This window comes from Oncorhynchus keta, chromosome 6 (assembly GCF_023373465.1).
Source record: "Oncorhynchus keta strain PuntledgeMale-10-30-2019 chromosome 6, Oket_V2, whole genome shotgun sequence".
NCBI lineage: Eukaryota > Metazoa > Chordata > Actinopteri > Salmoniformes > Salmonidae > Oncorhynchus > Oncorhynchus keta.
The window spans coordinates 41,519,374-41,543,550 of record NC_068426.1 but is presented as its reverse complement, the minus strand read 5'-3'; the positions used below and the strand labels follow the sequence as shown (position 1 = coordinate 41,543,550).

The 24,177-nt window shown below is 46.0% G+C and overlaps 1 protein-coding gene and 1 pseudogene across 1 annotated transcript in view; both read right to left on the bottom strand.

The window, feature by feature from the left end:
- LOC127930804 (uncharacterized) overlaps positions 1-24,177 on the bottom strand; it is a 300,690-nt gene that overhangs the window by 102,366 nt on the left and 174,147 nt on the right. The window lies entirely within an intron of this gene.
- LOC127930803 (putative nuclease HARBI1) lies at positions 32-3,964 on the bottom strand (annotated as a pseudogene).

Here is a 24,177-nt window from a genome sequence, read left to right as displayed (position 1 = left end):
GGCCAAATTCGTAAAAAACGAACCCAAAAAACCCAAATTCCTCTGCCACCGCAGGACATATTTAACCAAAATTGAAAGCACACATACTAACTAAAATAATTCAACACATATTGGTCCCTCAGCAGCCGACCACTGTCGTCATCAGGGAAGATTGCCGGATTGTCCCAGTCCATGGCTGGTGGCACTCTGGGGGCCCTCTCCTTCCTCAGGCAGGCCACATTGTTGAGGACAGCACAAGCCACAGTAATATCACATGCCCTAACAGGGCTGACCCTTAATTTGTGAAGGCAGTGAAAGCGTGCCTTCAGGAGGCCAAAGGTCATTTAAACTCTGGCCCTGGTCCTGGCATGGGCATGGTTGTAGGCCTGCTGTGCTTCCTGGGGGTCTGTGAAAGGTGTCAGGAGAAAAGGCTGGCAGCCATACCCCCTGTCTCCCAGCAACACACCAGAGAATTCACCTGTCAACACAAAATCTCATCATTACTACCTCATAAACACAGTGATATTCTTGACACAGCCATGATGGTTATAAATAGGGGTTGTGTGGCTTACCTTGTGATAGGCACTGATAGATTTCAGAGGCCCGAAAGATTCTGGAGTCATGGACTGAGCCAGGCCATTTTGCCACAACATTGCTGATCACACAGTCAGCATTGCAGACCATCTGAAATCATAAGATGAGGAATATTACACCAATCAATGCACATCACTGGCAATGCAGAGTGTTCGTCAATGGACAATATCAAAAAGTTATGTTCACCTGAACATTAATGCTGTGAAAGGATTTCCTATTCACAAAATCGGCCTCATGGGCACCTGAGGGGGCTTTTATCCTTATGTGTGTGCAGTCCACTGCACCAATGACATTGGGGAAACCTGTCACACAAAGTAATGAGTATCCTACTATGTGTTAACAGTTGTCCTGTAATTTGTAGATCCTCTTACCTGCAATCCTATAGAACTCCTCTTTGATGTCACAGAGTCTTCTGTGGCCAGGGAAGGAGATGAAGACATCTGCTAATGCTTTGATAGCCAGACACACACTCCTTATTGTGCGGCAAATTGTGGCCTTGTTCAGCTGTTCTGCATCCCCCACTGAGTACAGGAAGGCTCCACTAGCAAAAAAGCGCAAGGCCACACAAACCATTTGCTCCACACTCAGTGCATGGCTCCGTGCAGTGCGGTGCTTAATCCTGGGACCCAGTAGTCTGCATAGATACCTGATGCCATCTGTAGGTCGTCAGGGAAGGCCAGTGGGTCCAACCGGTCCCTGAAGACCCTTTCTCGCCTGAAGGCTCTCCTCAGCACAAGTGCTTCTTCATCCACCACATCTCGCACGAATGGGCATGCCATTGTCAGAGCAGAAAGGAACACACAATTTTGGGCCTTCATATAGGCTAGTGGCCACACCTGGTGCTGGGGGTGGGCAAAAGAGGGCGATGCCTTATAACGATGACTTGGTTGTACTGATTGCTGGGAAAATAAAAAAACCTTAGAAAGATGCCACCGTCCTGTGTGCTCACAATAAGAGCTCATATGTCATGGCTCACTTGACTTTACGAGAATATACCTAATTTTTATTTTGAGCTGTGTCATCTTCTTGGAGCTGGGGGAGGAAATACAAATAATGATTAATACATTTGTGTTACAGTTAGCATACAGTGTACATTGAAGGCATATCTCACCTCCCTCTCAAGTTTTTTTATTTCAAGGTCCAGTTTCCTAATTGTCCTCTTTTTTATTTCGGACTCCAGTGCAAGATTTTCCATCTTTTTCTTCTTGTACTGAATGTCTATGTCTGCCAGTTCTATTTGGCGCCGGAGGTGGTTGCCATACAACTTTCTGATAGCTTGTGAGCTCTGTGAACACAATACAATTAGCGCAGCTGGAATTTGGCAGGATGTGGTGTCCTTTTATTAATACGCACTATGTTGCCAGGCTGGTTTTCCCACTGTATAGCATCTGGGTCCTGTAAAAGAAATTAGATTTTTTGATTTTGATGAGGACTCCTCACCATTGTAGAGTAAATAGTACTTTCACAGTCTTACCATGATACCTCATGCCTTCTGGAATCCAGAGAGATGGTCTCCTCCTCATCATCATCGTCTCCATCATGTGCTGTTGCTGCTGCACTGGGGCCTTCACCCTATCACATTTAATCGGATTCATATTGAAGCTAGTAGACAAGACATGCCAGGCCTACAGTATGCCTTTGATGGAGTACTCACTGGATCAGCATCGTCTGGTGCTTGTGCTGGTGGCTCTAACAGGAACACAGTGCTGCCAGACACTGCAAGGCAATAGGTAAACCAAAGTCAGACAGTCCAAATTGATTCAATATGAATGTGGTTGTATCCCATGTAGAGATGGAAGGACATACCTTGAATGAAGCGGGTGGCATCTTGGGAGGAACCTATGCTCGTCTCTTTCCCCCAGGGATCCCCTCTAAGACGGGCCTGCCTTTATTTAGCTCCAAGGCCATGTCCTCTGCTGGGGTAAGGTCAGCCTTTGGTGACCCACCACCCGTGCCTTGTCTGTGGGTATTCTTTTTCACTGCTAAAACAGTACAGACAATGTGTGAGCAGGCACCTTCTGGGTACAATATATGCTTGTGCTTTGTTAAATATTAGTCAGGGACCATACCATTCTGCAGAATGTTCTTGTATTTGATTTTGACCTGCTGCCATGTCCGTTTTGGCCCGTTCATGTTTAATCTACACACACACACACACATTTAATGGAGTCACACTGCAAAAAATTACTTGGTATTTTTGTCTTGTTTTCAGTAAAAATATTTAAAAAAAAAAACTTAAATAAAGATGTATTTTCTTGATTTGCTAAATGACCTAGCAAAATAAGTATAGTTTAGACAAAAAATATAAACTTTAAGTAAATGTGTGCTTAAAACAAGCAAATAAAAAATCTGTCAATATAATAAAAATTCTCTTGAAATAACTTTACTTTTTCCATAAACACTTAATTTTAGAAAAGTTCTCGTTTCACTGGCAGATTTTTTTGCTTATTTTCCTAGGTAATTTTGCTCAAGAAAATATTCAAGATGTTTTTAGATATTTTTTTTTTTACTGAAAACAAGACAAAAATACTAAGTAAGAAAGACATTTTTGCAGTGCAGTGAGCAACCGACCTTGGGTCCTTTGAAAGGCGCTATATAAATTAAAGTGATTATTATTATAGCTCATCTATTTATTCAATTACATTTTATTTATATAGCACTTTTCACAATTGTTTCATTCTGTCAAAGCAGCTTTACATTAATGAAAGCAGGAGAAACACAAAAAACGGTGGACAACATAAGAAGCAGAGTACAACGGCTAAGATTAAACCGTACTGAGCGTAGTAACGTTAAATAATAATGTAAGGCTTTAATAATAATTTATCATAGCTTTATACAGTGTGTTGGACTTACTTTACACAATTTCACTCATATCTGCAGTGCATTTCAATTAAAAATTTAACCGTTTCATAATTACAGTACAACTGCGTTTTTGGAGATGTGAATTAAATATTTGAATTGTAATTGTGATGTTTCAGCGGAGCGGTGAGTGTGTAATTGTGCACTACTTACGCATTCAGGCGGTCTGCAATACTTTGCCACGCTTTTTCTCTTTGCTTTATCACTGTGGCGGTGTTGCCTTTCTTCTTAATTATATCTTTTACCTCCTCGTATGCCTCCATGAGGATTTGTGCTTCCGACGGGGAAAAGTACGCGGCTCTAGTTGCCATGGTAAATCAGTTAATCTGTGATCTGTGGCGGGGTCTATTTGAGTGAGCCGTGAGCGCGCACCTATCCAGGATTGGTTTCACCTGGCTTAATGAATCCGTGTCTGCTCATCCTGGCTTGGTCTTTGTGCAACCAATTAAGCCTGGACGCACATGTTTTGGCTTCATTGAGCTCAGCTGAGTCATTTATCCCGGATGTCTTAATTCTACTTTTGTGCAACAGGCCCCAGCTCTTGAACGAAAGTCTAGCGTAACACAGCCATTCGCCATTGAAATTTCTACCCGAAGGAGCCACTTTGTTTGCGCGTAACAGTATTGAGTCGAGATAATATTCCGCTATTTTATTGAAAGAATTATGTTGAGTAAATCTGGAAAATCAAAGGCAAAGTCCGGATATACAGATCTACATGATGTTATTGACGAGATTGATAGAGAAAGTGACACAGAATTACTTGAAGATTTATCAGATTGTGAGACAAGTTTGGATATGTGACCAGAGTCAGCCACAACTTCCAGGTAAACTGGTGGAGACCAGACCAGAGTCAGCTACAACTTCCAGGTAAACTAGTGGAGACCAGACCAGAGTCAGCTACAACTTCCAGGTAAACTAGTGGAGACCAGACCAGAGTCAGCTACAACTTCCAGGTAAACTAGTGGAGACCAGACCAGAGTCAGCTACAACTTCCAGGTAAACTAGTGGAGACCAGACCAGAGTCAGCTACAACTTCCAGGTAAACTAGTGGAGACCAGACCAGAGTCAGCTACAACTTCCAGGTAAACTAGTGGAGACCAGACCAGAGTCAGCTACAACTTCCAGGTAAACTAGTGGAGACCAGACCAGAGTCAGCTACAACTTCCAGGTAAACTAGTGGAGACCAGACCAGAGTCAGCTACAACTTCCAGGTAAACTAGTGGAGACCAGACCAGAGTCAGCTACAACTTCCAGGTAAACTAGTGGAGACCAGACCAGAGTCAGCTACAACTTCCAGGTAAACTAGTGGAGACCAGACCAGAGTCAGCTACAACTTCCAGGTAAACTAGTGGAGACCAGACCAGAGTCAGCTACAACTTCCAGGTAAACTAGTGGAGACCAGACCAGAGTCAGCTACAACTTCCAGGTAAACTAGTGGAGACCAGACCAGAGTCAGCTACAACTTCCATAGAAGAGATGTTGAGAGAGAGGTGTCGAACATAGAAGCAGGCAGGCAAGAAAGAAGGATGGAAGCCCATTTCCATGTCAGATCTTTTTGGTTTCCTGTCAATGGTCATTTACATGGGTCTTGTGAAGCAAAAAACCCTGAAAGACTACTGGAAAACTGCTCCCTTCTATCAACTGCCCTTCCCCTCCACTGTCATATCATGCAAAAGGTTTCTGACAATCTCACGGGCGCTTCATATCAGTGACCCAGAAGTGGATGAGGACAATGAGAAGACGAGTGGCACAGCAAGGTTTGATAGGCTCTGCAAAATAAAACCTCTCTACATCGTTGAGGCCTGCAAGACCTTTTTTCAGCCTACCCATAACCTTTCCATCAATGAGAGGATGGTAGCTTCAAAGGCCAGATTTGCCCTAAAACAATACATGCGTAACAAACCAACTAAATAGGGTTACAAACTGTTTGTTTTGGGATGATTCTGTGTGTGCATATACGTGCAATTTTTTTGTTTATGAGGGGAAGAGCAGTTTTGCGACCGGTAAGGGACTTAGCTATGACTCCGTTATGCAGTTATTAGATTTTCAACTGCTGGGGAATGGATACTAGAGAGGTGGTCATGTGCTCCAGTATCCACAAGTCCTTCAGTGGAGATCACGTCGTCAGGTGTGTGAAGGACGCTACTGGGGCATGGGCCACCAAAAATGTCCCCATTCCGGCAGATATCAAGGACTACAACAAGGGCATGGGAGGTGTGGACCTGTCAGATGCACTGATTGTCTACTACAATGTTCTCCAAAAGACAATGAAATGGTACAAGACATTTTTCTATCATTGCATTGACATCGCTGTGGTGAATTCCTTCATCCTCCAGAAGGAAATGGCTAAGAGCTGTGGACAGCCCCACATCTCACCGCTAGCCTTCAGAGAGCTGTGGACAGCCCCACATCTCACCGCTAGCCTTCAGAGAGCTGTGGACAGCCCCACATCTCACCGCTAGCCTTCCGAGAGCTGTGGACAGCCCCACATCTCACCGCTAGCCTTCAGGGAGCTGTGGACAGCCCCACATCTCACCGCTAGCCTTCAGGGAGCTGTGGACAGCCCCACATCTCACCGCTAGCCTTCCGAGAGCTGCTCATCCAGGAGCTTGCTAGCTACAGCAAGTCTACTGCAACACCTTCTGCCCCCTCTACATCTGCCCCCTCTACCTCTGGCCCCTCTACCTCTGCCCCCTCTACCTCTGCCCCCTCTACCTCTGCCCCCTCTACCTCTGCCCCCTCTACCTCTGTCCCCTCTACCTCTGCCCCCTCTACCTCTGTCCCCTCTACCTCTGCCCCCTCTACCTCTGCCCCCTCTACCTCTGCCCCCTCTACCTCTGCCCCCTCTACCTCTGTCCCCTCTACCTCTGCCCCCTCTACCTCTGCCCCCTCTACCTCTGTCCCCTCTACCTCTGTCCCCTCTACCTCTGTCCCCTCTACCTCTGCCCCCTCTACCTCTGTCCCCTCTACCTCTGCCCCCTCTACCTCTGCCCCTCAGCAACAATAAAAAACAGAAAGCTTATGTTTATTTACTTGTATTTTCTTCTACCAGATCTATGGTCTTATAGTCTCCTACATTCAATTGACATTTCCACAAACTTCAGAGTGTTTCCTGTCAAATGATACCAATAATATGCATATCCTTGCTCCTGGGCCTGAGCTACATACAGACAGTTAGATTTGGGTATGTCTTCAGGCAGAAATTGAGAGAAGGGGGAGGTATCCCAAAGAAGTTCATTAACAAGATAGTGCATCTGTATATGTTAAAGCATGTGTATGCAGTTGATCTATCCTGGGGTGTGTGTGTGTGTGTGTGTCTGCAATTGTGTTTCAAAACAATGTTTTTTGGGTTGGTGTGTGTGTGTGTCTCTGGATGATCCAGAGGAGGAATGGGAGAAGGTCATGTGGTCTGATGAGACAAAAATAGAGCTTTTTGGTCTAAACACCACTCGCCGTGTTTGGAGGAAGAAGAAGGATGAGTACAACCCCAAGAACACCATCCCAACTGTGAAGCATGGAGGTGAAAACATCATTCTTTGGGGATGCTTTTATGCAAAGGGGACAGGACGACTGCACCGTATTGAGGGGAGGATGGATGGGGCCATGTATCGCGAGATCTTGGCCAACCCTTCCCTCAGTAAGAGCATTGAAGATGGGTCGTGGCTGGATCTTCCAGCATGACAATGACCCGAAACACACAGCCAGAGCAACTAAGGAGTGGCTCCGTAAGAAGCATCTCAAGGTCCTGGAGTGGCCTCGCCAGTCTCCAGACCTGAACCCAATAGAACATCTTTGGAGGGAGCTGAAAGTCTGTATTGCCCAGTGACAGCCCCGAAACCTGAAGGATCTGGAGAAGGTCTGTATGGAGGAGTGGGCCAAAATCCCTGCTGCAGTGTGTGCAAACCTGGTCAAGAACTACAGGAAACGTATGATTGCAAACAAAGGTTTCTGTACCAAATATAAGTTCTGCTTTTCTGATGTATCAAATATTTATGTCATGCAATAAAATGCTAAATAATTACTTATAAATCATACAATGTGATTTTCTGGATTTTTGTTTTAGATTCCGTCTCTCACAGTTGAAGTGTACTTATGATAAAAATTACAGACCTCTACATGCTTTGTAAGTAGGAAAACCTGCAAAATTGGCAGTGTATCAAATACTTCTTCTCCCCACTGTAACTGGTAGATTTGGATACAAAACACTCTAAAGTTTCCAAAACTGTTAAAATAGTGTCTGTGAGTATAACAGAATGGATTTGGCACGTGAAAACCTGAGAAAAATCCATTCAGGAAGTTTTTTGTTGTTGTGGGTTATGTAGTTTTCTATTCAATGCCATTACAGTATCCATTGACTTAGGACTCCATTTGCAGTTCCTATGCCTTCCACTAGATGTCAACAGTCGTTAGAAATTGTTTCAGGCCTGTATTCTTATAAATGAGGGAGTAAGACCAGTCTGAATGAGTGGACCCCTGACGTGTCACATAGCTTTTTCATGCGCAATCCTGAGAGAGTGCATTTCTTGTTTACCTTTTGTATTGATGACGTTATTGTCCGGTTTAAATATTATAGATAATTTAGGCTAAAAACAACCTGAGGATTGAATATAAACATAGTTTCTATGAACTTTACGGATACAATTTAGATTTTTTTGTCTGCCTGTTTTGACTGCATTTGAGCCTGTGGATTACTGAAGAAAACGTGCAAACCGTGCACCACTCCCTAGCATTCTTCTCGCCAATGTCCAGTCTCTTGACAACAAGGTTGATGAAATCCGAGCAAGGATAGCATTCCAGAGGGACATCAGAGACTGTAACGTTCTTTGCTTCACGGAAACATGGCTCACTGGAGAGACGCTATCGGAGTCGGTGCAGCCAGCTGGTTTCTCCACGCATCGCGCCAACAGAAACAAACACCTTTCTGGTAAGAAGAGTGGCGGGGGCGTATGCTTCATGGTTAACGTGACGTGGTGTGGCCACAACAACATACAGGAACTCAAGTCCTTCTGTTCACCTGATTTAGAATTCCTCACAATCAAATGTCGACCGCATTATCTACCAAGGGAATTCTCTTCGATTATAATCACAGCCGTATATATTCCCCCCCAAGCAGACACATCGATGGCTCTGAACGAACTTTATTTGACTCTTTGCAAACTGGAATCCATACATCCTGAGGCTGCATTCATTGTAGCTGGGGATTTTAACAAGTCTAATCTGAAAACAAGACTCCCTAAATTTTATCAGCATATCGATTGCGCAACCAGGGCTGGAAAAACATTGGATCATTGTTACTCTAACTTCCGCGACACATATAAGGCCCTGCCCCGCCCCCCTTTCGGAAAAGCTGACCACGACTCCATTTTGTTGACAAGATGCTCCCGCGCTGAGGTCTGTTCAACGCTGGTCCGACCAATCTACACTCCAAGACTGCTTCCATCACGTGGACTGGGATATGTTTCGTATTGCGTCAGACAACATCATTGACGAATTCGCTGATTCGGTGAGCGAGTTCATTAGAACGTGCGTTGAAGATGTCGTTCCCATAGCAACGATTAAAACATTCCCAAACCAGAAACCGTGGATTGATGGCAGCATTCGCGTGAAACTGAAAGCGCGAACCACTGCTTTTAATGAGGGCAAGGTGACTGGAAACATGACCGAATACAAACAGTGTAACTATTCCCTCCGCAAGGCAATCATACAAGCTAAGCGTCAGTATAGAGACAAAGTAGAATCTCAATATAACAGCTCAGACACAAGAGGTAATGTGGCAGGGTCTACAGTCAATCACGGATTACAAAAAGAAAACCAGCCCCGTCACGGACCAGGATGTCTTGCTCCCAGGCAGACGAAATAACTTTTTTGCCCGCTTTGAGGACAACACAGTGCCACTGACACGGCCCGCAACTAAAACATGCAGACTCTCCTTCACTGCAGCCGACGTGAGGAAAACATTTAAATGTGTCAACCCTTGCAAGGCTGCAGGCCCAGACAGCATCCACAGCCGTGCCCTCAGAGCATGCGCAGACCAGCTGGCTGGTGTGTTTACGGACATATTCAATCAATCCCTATCCCAGTCTGTTGTTCCCACATGCTTCAAGAGGGCCACCATTGTTCCTGTTCCCAAGAAAGCTAAGGTAACTGAGCTAAACGACTACCGCCACTCACTTCCATCATCATGAAGTGCTTTGAGAGAGTAGTCAAGGACCATATCACCTCCACCCTACCTGACACCCTAGACCCACTCCAATTTGCTTACCGCCCAAATAGCTCCACAGACGATGCAATCTCAACCACACTGCACACTGCCCTAACCCATCTGGACAAGAGGAATACCTATGTGAGAATGCTGTTCATCGACTACAGCTCGGCATTTAACACCATAGTGCCCTCCAAGCTCGTCATCAAGCTCGAGACCCTGGGTCTCGACCCCGCCCTGTGCAACTGGGTACTGGACTTCCTGACGGGCCGCCCCCAGGTGGTGAGGGTAGGCAACAACATCTCCACCCCGCTGATCCTCAACTGGGGCCACACAAGTGTGCGTTCTGAGCCCTCTCCTGTACTCCCTGTTCACCCACGACTGCGTGGCCACGCACGCCTCCAACTCAATCATCAAGTTTGCGGACGACACAACAGTGGTATGCTTGATTACCAACAACGACGAGACGGCCTACAGGGAGGAGGTGAGGGCCCTCGGAGTGTGGTGTCAGGAAAATAAACTCACACTCAACGTCAACAAAACTAAGGAGATGATTGTGGACTTCAGGAAACAGCAGAGGGAACACCCCCCTATCTACATTGATGGAACAGTAGTGGAGAGGGTAGTAAGTTTTAAGTTCCTCGGCGTACACATCACAGACAAACTGAATTGGTCCACCCACACAGACAGCACCGTGAAGAAGGCGCAGCAGCGCCTCTTCAACCTCAGGAGGCTGAAGAAATTCGGCTTGTCACCAAAAGCACTCACAAACTTCTACAGATGCAAAATCGAGAGCATCCTGTCGGGCTGTATCACCGCCTGGTACGGCAACTGCTCCGACCAGAACCGTAAGGCTCTCCAGAGGGTAGTGAGGTCTGCACAACGCATCACCGGGGGCAAACTACCTGCCCTCCAGGACACCTACACCACCCGATGTCACAGGAAGGCCATAAAGATCATCAAGGACAACAACCACCCGAGCCACTGCCTGTTCACCCCGCTATCATCCAGAAGGCGAGGTCTTTACAGGTGCATCAAAGCAGGGACCGAGAGACTGAAAAACAGCTTCTATCTCAAGGCCATCAGACTGTTAAACAGCCACCACTTACATTGAGTGGCTGCTGCCAACACACTGACTCAACTCCAGCCACTTTAATAATGGGAATTGATGGGAAATGATGTAAAATATATCACTAGCCACATTAAACAATGCTACCTAATATAATGTTTACATACCCTACATTATTAATCTCATATGTATATGTATATACTGTACGCTATATCATCTACTGCATCTTTATGTAATACATGTACCACTAGCCACTTTAACTATGCCACTTTGTTTACATACTCATCTCATATGTATATACTGCACTCAATACCATCTACTGTATCTTGCCCATGCCGCTCTTTACCATCACTCATTCATATATCTTTCTGTACATATTCGTTATCCCCTTACACCTGTGTCTATAAGGTAGTAGTTTTGGAATTGTTAGCTAGATTACTTGTTGGTTATTACTGCATTGTCGGAACTAGAAACACAAGCATTTCGCTACACTCACATTAACATCTGCTAACCATGTGTATGTGACAAATAACATTTGATTTGATTTGATTTGGTGTCTCGGCAGGCCAACTCCCGACGGACGTCCTCGCTCAGACTGCACCGGTAGTGATCGATCAGTGCCCTGTCGTTCCATCCCGTGCTGGCGGCCAGGGACTGGAAGTCCAAGGTGAAATACTGTGTGCTCCTCGTCCCCTGTCTCAGGTGGAACAGACGTTCACACGCCACTCGACCCTCAGGCGGGTGGTCGAACACTGCCCGAAAGTGGAGGGTGAACTCTGCCTAATGGTCTACTCCAGGGCTTTGCCTGAGAGGCAGGAGACGACGCTCTCACGTCCCGAAGTAGCCGGGTGGACGGTCGCCATGTAGAGCTCCAGCTGTAGTAGAAACCCCTGGCACCCGGCAACCGTCCCATCATACTCCCGCGGGAGCACGAGTTGATTCCCGCTGGGACCGGGTGAAGGAGGGGTGGACAGTGGGACCTGCTGTAGTGGGGCTGGTGGAGGCGCTGGGAAACCTCCTTCTCTCTCCAAACGATCTATCGTCTGAGGCACGCGATTCATGGCGGTGCCCAGATGTTGTAACATGGTCATGTGCTGCTGAACGTACTCCTCCACTGCAACCGGGATGGCGTCTGCTCCTGCTGACTCTTCGGGTGAGTGATTCTGTCTGACATCTGTGTGTAGCTGGTCAGGCGCAGCAGATATGAGTAAATAAACAGATTTTACTCAACATAAATAAAGGCAATACTAAAACAGAGCCCACATTAACGGACCTTCCTACAAACAATCACTCACAAAAACCATGGGGGAACAGAGGGTTAAATAATGAACAAGTAATTGGGGGATTGAAACCAGGTGTGTAAAACAATGATAGAGGAATTCTAAATTCCTTTGTTTTAATTGCCAAAACCAATTTCGCACTCGTTTCTAATTCATTAATGAGGTGTAAGTTCATTAATTATGCATGAAGTAGATCGAGACCAGTCTTAAAAGCCAGGTTAAAGAGCGTTTAATTCCAGAGAGTACTCACTACATACACAGATTTCCACAGGTTATAAACTCAAAATGACATCATCAGTTTCCCACGATAGCCCCGTTGTTTTTTTGTTTAGGTCCGGAGATGCTTTCTACTCCCCTCATAAACCAGACATTACAACCTGTCTAAAATATATACTTTTCTCTCACCAATGGAACAAAACCCAAACATTCTTATCTTGTCTGAAAAGCTTTTTCTCCCCCTTGACCTTCCCAAGAGGCACAGACAATCAAATTAGTTCTGCTTACATTTTCAGTAACAGCTTAACCAATAACTTTTACTTTTCATATCATAACATAATAGTATTAGAATATCAATGGTTCTAATCAATAATGTATACATAATTAATCATCTTAACTACGATTTCCTCTAACAAACAAAGACAAAACAAATGGAAAATGAAAAGGGGATCGGAGATGGCTAAGAAGGCCGGTGACATCGACCGCCGAACGCCGCCCGAACAAGGAGAGGGACCGACTTCGTCGGAAGTCGTGACAACCATAATTCGGGAATTCAACAATCATTACGAAGTCAATAGGAATCATCCTTGAGTCATTTAGGCTCGTAACTATTTACCATAATCATGAGAAGAATAATACAAACAGTGATCGGTTATTCAATCTATAATCCCCATTAGTTTGATATCAGAATCGATCAATTCAGCAGACAATGAAGTTTCATATTTCACCTTTTCAAGTGTCTTCATGTGTACATGTAATTTCATGACATTTAAACAAGAACTGCTGGCCAATCGCAACCGATAGTTTAGCTGAAATGTAGCAGATTCGTTGGACTTACGTGGATTCATGGACGCACAGAACTTCTGGATTCGCCGGAGTTAAGGAAGAGAAAGCAGCGAGATCGTGCGATGGCGATTTCCTCATTTTATGGGGTTGAGATCTGTCTGACATTTCCCCCCAACCTAATTAAATCGCCCCTGGTCCATCTGTGTAAATGGCCATGAAGTCAAGGATTCTTCCACCAACTACAGGGTCCTTTTCTACAATAATATTTAAAGTATATTTGACCTAATATATACATTTTATCATAAGAAATATATACAATTGACCTAAAGACATATGGTAAAAATAGTTTTAGAATATCTTGACGGAATATTGTTGTATGCCGTCCTGTTGTTGAATTGTTTAGATAAAAAAACTTTGTTTCAAACTGCAGAGATGTAGAGATGTAGCAGTGTGATGTTGTTCCCCTAGATGATGCACCAAGTTGCACACAAGGACCAGTTCAAATAGGCCAGGTCAAGAGGGGATGTTAATAATTTGATAATAATAATTATTCAGTGTGTTTTTAATTTAATAACAGCTGCATAGCTAATATTTTTTTGTTGTTGTGTACAAACACTTTTTCATATCAATATTGTACTGACACGTGATTGTAAAAGTTGTGTATATTTTGGTTTGGTCCATCGCGGGTTATCTGTATTTCCGTACCCCCTTATTGTTCTCTTTTGCCTGACCTTCGGCTAGCGAGGTATGTTGTCCTTGGCTCTGAAATTGTTCAATATAAAACCGTCATAATGTTACACAATATACTGTTATGCTACCATAAGTTTGTTACAATGTGGATAATATAAAGATTTATGTTAACAAGTTTCACAAAGCTCCCTAACTAGGGTATCTATTGTAACTTGTGAGTACTTGGGACAGTGTTTGAGTGAGTGTCCATGTGCTTGTGCAGGTGCTTGCGAGCTAGGCAAGGGTTAACATAATGTGTGTTGTCTCTTCGTGTGCAGGTATGTCTTTTATTTTTACTTTTATTGTAATGGTGTGCTGTTGTGCACTGAATGTTTAAAAAATTACTGAGGATAATAGCAGATGTTATTGCCACAATCTAAGCCTACTAGAAAGTGTGTGCCCTCAGGCCTGGAGGGAAGCAAAAGTAATTCCGCTACCTAAGAATAGTAAAGCCCCCTTTACTGGCTCAAATAGCCGACCAAACAGCCTGCTACCAATCCTTAGTACATTTTTGGAAAGAATGGTGTTCGAGCAGATACAACGCTATTTCACAGTAAACAAATTGACAACAGACTTTCAGCACGCTTGTAGGGAAAGACACTCAACAAGCACATCACTTACACAAATGATTGTGGATTGGCTGAGAGAAATTGATGATAAAAAGATTGTGGGGGGGGGGGTGTCTTGTTAGACTTCAGTGCAGCTTTTGACATTATCGATCGCAGTCCCTGCTATAATGTGGATATAGAGTTACTTTTCTAACAGAACACAGAGGGTGTTCTTTAATGGAAGCATCTCAAACATAATCCAGGTAGAATCAGGAATTCCCCAGGGTAGCTGTTTAGGCCCCTTACTTTTTAAAATCTTTACTAAATGAGAGAACACCCTTGCCCGAGCAGAGCTGGTTAGGCTGTTTCCATGTCATCTAGAGCGTTGGCGACTGGAACTGTTGCTGCTGGCAACAATTTTATTATGTTTGTTTGCCTATGATTACTGACACCGCCCATGTTACACGTTAGTAAATTCATCAGTTATTCTGCGCTCTGGCACACTCATGACAGTGCTCTGAAATCGGAGTAGATAGTCATATTGGTTGTCATGTCACAATCACAATGGTAACTACAGTATACTAATAAGATTATGAGAAACATAGTCCTAACAACTATGGCAATTATGAGAAATATTAGTCAATCACCATAGTTATAGTATGTTTCCCAGAAATGCAATAGTTCTTGAGAGACATACTGTATGCAGTTACGAAAGTTCAGTCAGTAAGGCTGGTCTGAATGGATCGTCACTTCATTCATCTAGTAAACTCCTAATTCACATCACTTCCTCACTCATCAGCATAGCAGGTATTTACAGTGCCTTCAGACAGTTTTCACACCCCTTCACTGTTTCCACATTTTGTTGTGTTTAAAGCCTGATTTTGGGGGGGATTATACCCCATAATGTCAAAGTCTAATGAAGTTTTTCGAAATGTTACAAAATGTATAAAAATGAAAAGCTGTAATGTCTTGAGTCAATAAGTATTCAACCTCTTTGTTGTTCTGACTTAGAATATGTGGACAACTACAAATACCTAGGTGTATAGTTAAATTGTAAACTCTCCCTCTAGACTCACATTAAACATCTCCAATCCAAAATTAAATCTACGTCGTGGCCAAAAATTTTGAGAATGACACATATTAATTTCCACAAAGTTTGCTGCTTCAGTGTCTTTCGATATTTTTGACAGATGTTACTATGGAATACTGAAGTATAATTACAAGCATTTCATAAGTGTCAAAGCCTTTTATTGATAATTCAAAGAGTCAATATTTGCGGTGTTGACCCTTCTTTTTCAAGACCTCTGCAATCCTCCCTGGCATGTTGTCAATTAACTTCTGGGCCACATCCTGACTCATGGCAGCCCATTCTTCCATAATCAATGCTTGGAGTTTGTCAGAATTTGTGGATTTTGTTTGTCCACCCGCCTCTTGAGGATTGACCACAAGTTCTCAATGGGATTAAGGTCTGGGGAGTTCCCTGGCCATGGACCCAAAATATCGATGTTTTGATCCCCAAGCCACTTAGTTATCACTTTTGCCTTATGGCAAGGTGCTCCATCATGCTGGAAAAGACATTGTTCGTCACCAAACTGTTCCTATATCCTTCCTGTTTGGCCCTGTCCGGGGGTGTCCTCGGATGGGGCCACAGTGTCTCCTGACCCCTCCTGTCTCAGCCTCCAGTATTTATGCTGCAGTAGTTTATGTGTCGGGGGGCTAGGGTCAGTTTGTTATATCTGGAGTACTTCTCCTGTCCTATTTGGTGTCCTGTGTGAATTTAAGTGTGCTCTCTCTAATTCTCTCTTTCTCTCTTTCTTTCTCTCTCTCGGAGGACCTGAGCCCTAGGACCATGCCTCAGGACTACCTGGACTACGACTCCTTGCTGTCCCCAGTCCACCTGGCCGTGCTGCTGCTCCAGTTTCAACTGTTCTGCCTTATTATTCTGCCTTATTATTGGACCATGCTGGTCATTTATGAACATTTGAACATCTTGGCCATGTTCTGTTACAATCTCCACCCGGCACAGCCAGAAGAGGACTGGCCACCCCACATAGCCTGGTTCCTCTCTAGGTTTCTTCCTAGGTTTTGGCCTTTCTAGGGTGTTTTTCCTAGCCACCGTGCTTCTACACCTGCATTGTTTGCTGTTTGGGGTTTTAGGCTGGGTTTCTGTACAGCACTTTGAGATATCAGCTGATGTACAAAGGGCTATGTAAATACATTTGATTTGATTTGATTTGATTGCTGGATGGTTGGGAGAAGTTGCTCCCAGAGGATGTGTTGGTACAATGATTTATTCATGGCTGTGTTTTTTAATAAATTGTGAGTGAGCCCACTCTTTTGGCTGCGAAGCAACCCCACACATGAATGTCTCAGGATGCTTTACTGTTGGCATGACACAGGACTGATGGTAGCGCTCACCTTGTCCAAGCTTTTTTCCGGATGCCCCAATCAATCGGAAAGGGGATTCATCAGAGAAAATGACTTTACCCCAGTCCTCAGCAGTTCAATCCCTGTACCTTTTGCAGAATATCAGTCTGTCCCTGATGTTTTTCCTGGAGAGAAGTGGCTTCTTTGCTGCCCTTCTTGACACCAGGCCATCCTCCAAAAGTCTTTGCCTCACTGTGCGTGCAGATGCACTCACACCTGCCTGCTGCCATTCCTGAGCAAGCTCTGTACGAGTGGTGCCCCGATCCCGCAGCTGAATCAACTTTAGGTGACGGTCCTGGCGCTTGCTGGACTTTCTTGGGTGCCCCGAAGCTTTCTTCACAACAATTGAACCGCTCTCCTTGAAGTTCTTGTTGATCCGATAAATGGTTGATTTAGGTGCAGTCTTACTGGCAGCAATATCCTTGCCTGTGAAGCCCTTTTTGTGCAAAGCAATGATGACGGCACGTGTTTCCTTGCAGGTAACCATGGTTGATAGAGGAAGAACAATGATTTCAAGCACCACACTCCTTTTGAAGCTTCCAGTCTGTTATTCGAACACAATCAGCATGACAGATTGATTTCCATCCTTGTCTTCGTCAACACTCACACCTGTGTTAACGAGAGAATCACTGACATGATGTCAGCTGGTCCTTTTGTGGCAGGGCTCAAATGCAGTGGAAATATTCCTGTGTTTAATTGTTATATTGTAATTACTTCACCACCATAGCCTATTTATTGCCTTACCTCTCTTATCCTACCTCATTTGCACATGCTGTATATACATTTTTCTACTGTATTGGTGATTGTATGTTTGTTTATTCCATGTGTATCTCTGTGTTGTTGTATGTGTCGAACTGCTTTGCTTTATCTTGGCCAGGTCGCAGTTGCAAATGGTTAAATAAAGGTGAAATAAAAATCAATTGTATGGACTCACTTTATGTGCAATAATAAAAGGGATACCTAGTCAGTTGTACAACTGAATGCATTTAACCCCTGTGAATCAGAGAGGTGCGGGGGGCTGCCATAATCAACATCAGCGCCCGGAGAACAGTGGGTTAACTTTCTTGCTCAGAATCAAATATTTTCACCTCATCAACTCTGGGATTCGATCCAGCAACCTTTTGATACTGGCCCATGCTCTAACCACTAGGCTACAATAGTGTTTAACATGGTTTTGGAATGACTAACTCATCTCTGTAACCCACACATACAATTTTCTGTAAAGACCCTGAGTCGAACAGATTTCAAACACAGATTCAACCACAAAGACCATTGAGGTTTTCCAATTCCTCGCAAAGAAGGGCACCTATTGGTAGATGGGTAAAATAAAATAAAAAAGCAGACATCGAATATCCCTTTGAGCATATTAATTACACTTTGTGTATCAATACACCAAATCACTGAAACCAGCAGCATACCACCCTGCATACCATTGCTGGCTTGCTTCTGAAGGATTGGTCCTGGTCAGTTCCTGGATGGGAGACCAGATGCTGCTGGAAGTGTGTTGGAGAGCCAGTAGGAGGCACTCTTTCCTCTGGTCTAAAACATATCCCAATGCCACAGGGCAGTGATTGGGGACACTTCCTGTGTAGGGCGCTGTCTTTCGGATGGGATTTTAAACGGGTGTCCTGACTCACTGAGGACATTAAAAGATCCCATGTCACTTATCGTAATAGTAGAGGTGTTAACCCCAGTGTCCTGGCTAAATTCCCAATCTGGTCACCTAATAATCCCCAGTTTACAATTGGCTCATTCATCCCACTCCTATCCCCTGTAACTATTCCCCAGGTCATTGCTGTAAATGAGAACGTGTTCTCAGTCAACTTACCTGGTAAAATAACAGATAAATAAAGGTACAGGTCTTCTTCCTAACTCAGTTGCTTGCTGAAGTGGAAAGTAACCTGTCAGAGATTTCACCATGAGGCTAATGGTGACATTTAAAACAGTTTTATGGCTGTTGACAAGACTCTCCTGTGAGGATCCGGTTACAGTGGGTCAGCTCTACAGCACCCTCTCTCCAGCTGAGGGTGAGAGGGATGAAGAAGGCCCTGTTTTATAACTTAACAAACGGATCGTAAATTCATAGTCCAGAAACGGAGTCTCGCAGAATGGCCGAAAAAGTGCTCAAAAATATGTTTCAAATTCGTAACCCAGAACGGGTGTCTCCTGTCATGCTGAACCAGAAGCATGCCGTACAGGGCCAAAATAATTATTTTCGGCCTCTTTCATGATGAATGCTTCAAAAACATGTTTCAAATTTGTAATCCAGAACTGGTGTCTCCTGTCATTCTGAACCAGAAGCATGCCGGAGAAGGCCACGTTTATGATGAAGGGCTCAAAAATAATGTTTCAAATTCGCAACCCAGAAACGGGGGAACGAGGTCTCCCGTCACAATGAATCAGCGGTATGCCGGATTGGGCCAAAAAACAAAAAAAAATCAGCCAAGTCCATGAGAAAGGGCTCAAAAATATGTTTCAAATGTGTAACGCACAAACAGTGTGTCCCGTCATTTTTGACAAGAGGCATGCCGGACAGAGCCTAAAAATGGATTTTCGGCAACGTCCAGGACATTTCTGGACATTTCTGGCGGGAATGACCCTAGCCTTCACCCCCCGATCCAACAATTCCCAAACGTGCTCAATGGGATTGAGATCCAGGCTCTTCGCTGGCCATGGCAGAACACTGACATTCCTGTCTTACAGGAAATCACACACAGAACGAGCAGTATGGCTGGGGGCATTATCATGCTGGAGGGTCATGTCAGGATGAGCCTGCAGAAAGGGTACCACAAGAGGGAGTAGGATGTCTTCCTCAGTGTTAAGATTGCCTGCAATTACAACAAGCTCAGTTCGATGATGCTGTGACACACTGACCCAGACCATGACAGACCCTCCACCTCCAAACCGATCCCGCTCAGAGTACATGTGACAACACAGAGGCGGATGCAAGATGCAAGCAACGATGGTTTAATGAATACAGTTTACAACAGCAACAGGACAGACAGACTGTACTTAGACGGAATCCGACCCAGGGACTAGGGCGCATCTTCCAATGATAGCGTGCTGAGAAATCCAGGGGAGTGTGTCCGGATGGGTAGGAAGGAGCACAGCAGATAATCCACACAAGGACGGCGAGAGAAGAGCACAGACACACGACACAACCTCAGGGAAGTAACAACGATCTGACAACAAGAAACACTGGTTACAGAACATATAAAGGGAAGATAAGTGGTTCCAGCTGGCGCAGACAATCAGGCCGAGATTGGGAACCACGCCCACACAAACACGGGAGAGAGAGAGAGAGAGAGAGAGAGAGAGAGAGAGAGAGAGAGAGAAAGAGAAAGAGAAAGGGAGGCAGTGGATTCATGAACCGTGACAATACCCCCCCCCCTAGGAACGCCTCTTGGCGTTCCCAGGCGAATTTACCTGTCGATTGAAATCATCGATAAGGGAGTGATCCAGAATGTCCCTAGCAGGTACCCAACTTCTCTCCTCCGGGCCGTAACCCTCCCAGTCCACCAGGTACTGGAATCCGCGTCCCCTCCTTCTAGAGTCCAAAATACGATTGACAGAAAAGGTGGGTTCCCCATCAACAAGTCGTGGCGGCGGGGGAACCGGGACCGGCGGGTTAATGCGTGCCTGAAACACAGGTTTTATTTTAGACACATGAAAGGTAGGATGAATTCTCCTATACGCTGGAGGAAGCTTGAGCCGGACCGCCACCGGACTAATGATCCTGATGACTTTGAACGGGCCGATAAATTTGGGGGCAAGCTTGTTCGAAACGGATCGGAGTGGAATGTTCTTAGTAGAAAGCCACACTCTTTGGCCAACGACGTATACCGGAGGCTTCGACCGGTGGCGATCGGCCTTAGCCTTGGTGCGCGCCCCACCCGGAGAAGAGTCTCACGGGCTCTGCTCCATGCGTGACGGCACCTCTGGATGAAAGCGTGAGCGGAAGGAACAGTGACCTCGGACTCCGTACTGGGAAAGATAGGTGGCTGGTAACCTAAACTACACTCAAACGGAGAGAGACCCGTAGCTGCCACTGGCAACGAATTGTGAGCGTACTCAACCATAGAGAGTTGTTGGCTCCAGGAAGAGGGATTCTTAGAAACCAAACATCGCAACACTCTCTCCAAATCTTGGTTGGCCCTCTCCGTTTGACCGTTGCTCTGGGGATGAAACCCTGAAGACAGGCTGACACTCGCTCCCAGTAACCTACAAAACTCTTGCCAAAACTTGGACACAAATTGGGGCCCCCTGTCAGAAACTACGTCCATCGGCAGGCCATGTAAGCGAAAGACGTGATCGACGACAGCTACCGCTGTCTCCTTGGCAGATGGTAATTTAGGCAAGGGAATAAAATGAGCTGCCTTCGAGAACCGGTCCACCACGGTCAACACCACCGTCTTGCCCTGGGAGGGCGGGAGGGCGGTAACAAAATCTAGCGCGATGTGGGACCAGGGTCTCGAAGGGACCGACAGCGGTTGGAGTAACCCATCTGGGGGTCGATTAGAAGTCTTCCCAGTGGCACAAACCGAGCAAGCCAAGACAAAACTGTGAATGTCACGAGCCATCAGTGGCCACCAAAAGCGTTGCTTAACCAAAAAGCTAGTGCGGCTGACTCCTGGATGACATGCTACGTTGGAGCAATGCCCCCACCGAATAACATCGGACCGACACCCCTCCGGCACAAACAACCGATTAGGCGGGCAACCGGGCGGAGGCGTTACCCCTTCTAAGGCCGTTTTGACCCTCGATTCAACCTCCCATGTGAGTGTGGATACTACTAGGGTCCCGGGTAGGATGCACTCGGGAGTGGATGGGCGTTTGGAATGGTCAAAAATGCGAGAAAGGGAATCGGGTTTGACATTCTTGGAACCCGGGCGATATGAGAGAGAGAAGTCAAAACGTCCGAAAAAGAGTGCCCACCGCGCCTGCCTGGAGTTGAGTCGCTTGGCGGTTCTGATATATTCCAAATTTTTGTGATCGGTCCAAACTATAAAAGGTACCCCCGAACCCTCTAACCAATGGCGCCACTCCTCCAGTGCTAACTTCACTGCCAACAACTCTCTGTTGCCAATGTCGTAGTTGCGTTCCGCAGGTGATAACCGATGGGAAAGGAACGCACAAGGGTGCATCTTGTCGTCAGAAGAGGAACGTTGGGAAAGTACCGCACCTACCCCCACCTCTGAAGCGTCCACCTCTACTACGAACTGACGCGAGGGATCGGGAGCTATGAGGATGGGAGCCGAAACAAAGCGGCTCTTAAGTTTGGCGAATGCAGCCTCGGCTGTATCGGACCACCTGAACGTCACTCTGGGGGAGGTTAAGGCGGTAAGAGGAGCGACTATCTGACTAAAGTTGCGAACGAAACGCCGGTAGAAATTGGCGAATCCCAGAAACCTCTGTAGGGCCTTACGGGAATCTGGGCTTGGCCAATCCACCACAGCCTTAACCTTGTCAGGATCCATGCGAATACCTTCAGTCGAGACGATGTAACCTAGGAATGGAACGGATTGTGCATGAAAAATGCATTTCTCCGTCTTGACAAAAAGTCCATTCTCCAACAACCTCTGAAGCACTCGTCTGACGTGCTGAACGTGTTCCTGGAGAGAAGAAGAAAAAATCAGTATGTCATCCAGGTAAACATATATGAACTGATCAATCATATCTCTCAGCACGTCATTGACGAGTGCCTGGAAAACCGCTGGGGAGTTGGATAGCCCAAAAGGCATGACCAAATATTCGAAGTGCCCTCTGGGGGTGTTAAACGCGGTCTTCCATTCGTCCCCCCTTATGCGAACCAAATGATATGCATTACGTAAATCCAACTTAGTGAACACGGATGCTCCCTGTAACCTTTCAAAGGCTGTATTCTTCACTGGACATCAACGGTACAGTCATGTGGATAGGTATTCTTCACTGTGATGTTATTCAACCCACGGTAATCAACGCAAGGACGCAGAGATCCGTCCTTCTTCCCCACAAAGAAGAACCCCGCCCCGCTGGAGAAGAGGAAGCACGAATGAATCCAGATGCCAGAGAATCAGAGATGTATCTCTCCATAGCCTCCCTCTCAGGAACAGAGAGTGAATATAACTTGCCTTTAGGCGGAGACTCACCTGGCAATAATTCAATTGCACAGTCATAGGGACGATGCGGAGGAAGAGAAGCAGCACGGGACTTACTGAACACCTCCTTCAGGTCGAGGTATTCAACGGGCACGTTAGACAAATCCACTGCCTCCTCTAGAAACACAGAATCAGACACAGACGAACAGGCAGACACTAAACAGGACTCAAGACACTTGTTACTCCACATGGATATAGAGTTATGACCCCAGTCAACTCTGGGGTTGTGTTGGGTGAGCCAAGGGTGGCCGAGGACTAATGGTGCAAGGGGTGAGTCCATGAGTAGAAATGATAGTGTCTCAGTGTGATTGCCAGAAGTGATGAGTGTGATAGGTTCAGTGGTGTGAGAAATGTTGGGGAGTTCTTGACCATTGAGAGCGTTGACGGATATCTTGTGCGTGAGTGAGGTGATAGGAATCTGGAGTTTGTGAGCGAGCTTGAAGTCCATGAAATTACCCTCTGCTCCTGAGTCCAGTAAGGCTTGGGTGTCGTGCGTGTGGGTGGCCCATCTTAGTCTTACCGGGAGGAGAGTAGATGATGAGGTCTTCTCTGTGGTGACACCACCCGATAGTAGCCTCATGTTTACTACCGGGCCTGATCTTTTACCGGGCAGGAGTGGATAAAGTGGCCTGCTCTACCACAGTAGAGACAGAGTCCTTGGGATCTCCGCCTCTCCCTCTCTTCCCGGGAGAGGCGAGCTCTCCCCAGCTGCATGGGTTCGTGAGCGGAGGCTGAACTGGCCGTGTTCCCGCCGCTGGCATGCCCGTCCTCCGTGTCGTTATACAGTCTGTTAGGGCATGCTCGGCGGCCAATACGACTCAGACGAGCGTCGACCCTCAAGGCTAGTTCCACTAGTCCGTTTAAACTCCTGGGAAGGTCCAGAACATAAATCTCCTTCTGGATCCGGTCCTCCAGCCCATGCAGGAACATGTCCCACTGCGCCTCCTCGTTCCACTGACACTCTGCGGCCAGAGTGCGGAATTGGATGGAGTATTCCGATACTGAACGGTCTCCTTGGCGAAGGTCAGCGAGTAGTCTGGCCGCCTCCCTACCCGCCACGGCCCGATCGAAGACCCTTCTCATCTCCTCGGAGAGTGTCTGGAAAGAGGTGCAGCATGGGTCCTGGTTCGCCCACACCGCCGTTCCCCAAAGGGCCGCTTTGCCTGATAGCAGTGTGAGTACGAATGCTACCTTAGACTGTTCACGGTTGAAGGTCCGTGGCTGCAACGAGAAATGCATGGAACATCTCGTAAGAAAGGCTCTGCAATAGTCAGGATCCCCTGAATAACCCTCTGGTGTCGGTAGCCGTGGCTCTAGCTGGGAATCCGGCTCTGGCGGGGCGGGTTGAACT